The sequence below is a fragment of the Limulus polyphemus genome, unplaced genomic scaffold (genome assembly GCF_000517525.1).
Source record: "Limulus polyphemus unplaced genomic scaffold, Limulus_polyphemus-2.1.2 Scaffold89, whole genome shotgun sequence".
Lineage (NCBI taxonomy): Eukaryota > Metazoa > Arthropoda > Merostomata > Xiphosura > Limulidae > Limulus > Limulus polyphemus.
In genome coordinates, this window is record NW_013665699.1 from 501,551 (window position 1) to 504,603 (window position 3,053).

Below are 3,053 nucleotides of genomic sequence, written 5' to 3' on the forward strand. Positions count from 1 at the left end.
CATACACCCGTGTTTTTACTTAAACTATCGTATATTAATGTAATTAATAATGTATATCACATACACCCGTGTTTTTACTTAAACTATCGTGTATTAATAAAGGTATAAGTAAAAACATGGGTCTATATGTCTATTATAAGTAAAAATACGGGTCTAATTTTAATGTACCCTCGTTTCTTTGGGGCTCATTTAACAATGTTTTTACGGACATATCAGTTCCAGTTTCTGGGAGTTCAATATATATATATATATATGTGTGTAGAAGTTGATGACTCATTAGATGCACTTCACACGTGAAAAACAACAACAACAGCAACATACTTTTCAGTAGTTGTTGTATGATGGAATGACATCGAAACTCGGCCATGGTATGTATAAGAAATGATTCTGCAGAGTCCTCGTATCCTGTTTCTAGGAGATAACACTAGTCTTCTGCAGATTATACGTAACATTTCCCAGGAAACACACCTAGAATGTTCTATCAAGGAATTTTTCTCAACCAATTAAACTTAATGTTCTATAGAAACAGATAACGATGCGGACAATAAGCAACGACATTCTTACTTGAGAAAAACAGATGGAACGTTTTACATTTTTCCAGAAGTTCAAAGAAAGGTTATTATTTGCCATTAGGAAAACTTTTCTAAGTCACAATAGAATCATTTATCACAAATTACTAAGGTGCAGAGTAAGATCCATTGAATTACCGGCAAGGATAATATTTGAGCAATATTATTCAAGATATATTCAGATCAATTTTATAAACTGATTGTACACAAATCTCAGGCCTGGTGGTTAGAGCAGTTGACTTGCAAACTGCAAGTCGCGGGTTCGAATCACACCGCCGAATATGCTCGCACTTTTAGCCTGGAGGGAGGGGGGATAATGTGACGGCCAATCCCACTATTCGTTCGTAAGGAGTATCCCAAGAGTTGGCGGTAGGTGGTGCTCACTAGCTGCCTTCCCTCTAGTCTTTCACTTCAAAATTAGGGACTGCTAGTACAATAGCTCTCGAGTATCTTTAATCATAAAGGTTAATATAACGAGCGAATCACAAGAAGTAAAACGTCACGCCCTCCCTGTTCTCAGGAAGATTTCTTGGCTTCTTTTATTTCATATTTTTGGAGATAATTTATGAAATCGAAGGGGAAAGCAATGGTATGAAACTTACTTTGGAATAAATTATATTATACTGTATTATGAGTACTACACTCTCCTTCAATTTGTAAACCTGTTTCTATTCCACCCTCTCTTCCCCTACCCGGAAGAAAAATAAGGGCGCGGCCACACCTTTGAAAGGCTAAACAGCCATTTGAGTGTGTTAATCACTTTGTAAAGTGGAGGGTCAGAATATCCCCCCTTGCACTGCGAACAGGGCTTTGATGCAAAGCCTAACTTTGGAATCTCTGATCACGAAATGACAGTCATTAAGTTGCCAACGGCTGAAGGCTACCATTCTGAGGCAGACTGGCCGGCTATCAATCATTAGAGACGCGGCTGTTTGCTAGGCGGGGTTCTGTTTAATGCATTGCAGGCTGGAGGCTCAGTGGATTAAGGCTTAGAGCCTAGACAGTTTCAGCCACGTGTGACTTTCCTACTTTTGCATACAAAGCATGGTCATCTATGCCACAAGCTGAAAATTAGGAATTTCCTGGGCGATCTTGTTGAACTAAACGAGCTTTGTTTTATAACATACAATATAAAAAACGTTTAATGCAACTAAACCATTTTTATCATAGTTTATTCAACAAGCTTTATTAGGAATCCGAATTACACGTTTTATCATAGTTTATTAAACAAGCCATATTAGGAATCAGAATTACACGTGTTATCATAGCTTATTCAACAAGCCTTATTAGGAATCCGAGTTACCCGTTTTATCATATTTTATTCAGCAAGCCTTATTAGGAATCCGAATTACACGTTTTATCATAGTTTATTCAACAAGCCATATTAGGAATCAGAATTACACGTTTTATCATAGCTTATTCAACAAGCGTTATTAGGAATCAGAATTACACGTTTTATCATAAAGCGTTTTATACTAAAGCGTGGGGGTGTGCCCCCCATTGTAGATTATCTCTTCGGGGGCGCTAGCGATTAGGGTAGAATCAATAGTAAAATTATGCAAAATTAAACGTTTTAATATATTTTTATTAAGGAAAAGAATAAGTAGTTACTACTTACACATACAACATTTTAATGTATATCCGTGTATTATATCAATTACTACTTACACATACACCATTTTAATGTACATCCGTGTATTATATCAATTACTACTTACACATACAACATTTTAATGTATATCCGTGTATTATATCAATTACTACTTACACATACAACATTTTAATGTATATCCGTGTATTATATCAATAACTACTTACACATACAACATTTTAATGTATATCCGTGTATTATATCTCGTCACTTAACTCACTCTTTAACCTTCTAATAACCTTCTAATGTGTGTCCATGTATTATATCAATTACTACTTACACATACATCATTTTAATGTATATCCGTGTATTATATCAATTACTACTTACACATACAACATTTTAATGTATATCCGTGCAGTATATCTTGTCACTTAACTCGCTCTTTAAACTTCTAATAACATTTTAATGTATATCCGTGTATTATATCAAATACTAGAACACATACAACATTTTAATGTATATCCGTGTATTATATCTCGTCACTTAACTCACTCTTTAACCTTCTAATAACCTTCTAATGTGTGTCCATGTATTATATCAAATACTAGAACACATACAACATTTTAATGTATATCCGTGTATTATATCTTGTCACTTAACTCGCTCTTTAAACTTCTAATAACATTTTAATGTATATCCGTGTATTATATCAATTACTAGAACACATACAATATTTTAATGTATATCCGTGTATTATATCTTGTCACTTAACTCGCTCTTTAAACTTCTAATAACATTTTAATGTATATCCGTGTATTATATCAATTACTAGAACACATACAATATTTTAATGTATATCCGTGTATTATATCTTGTCACTTAACTCGCTC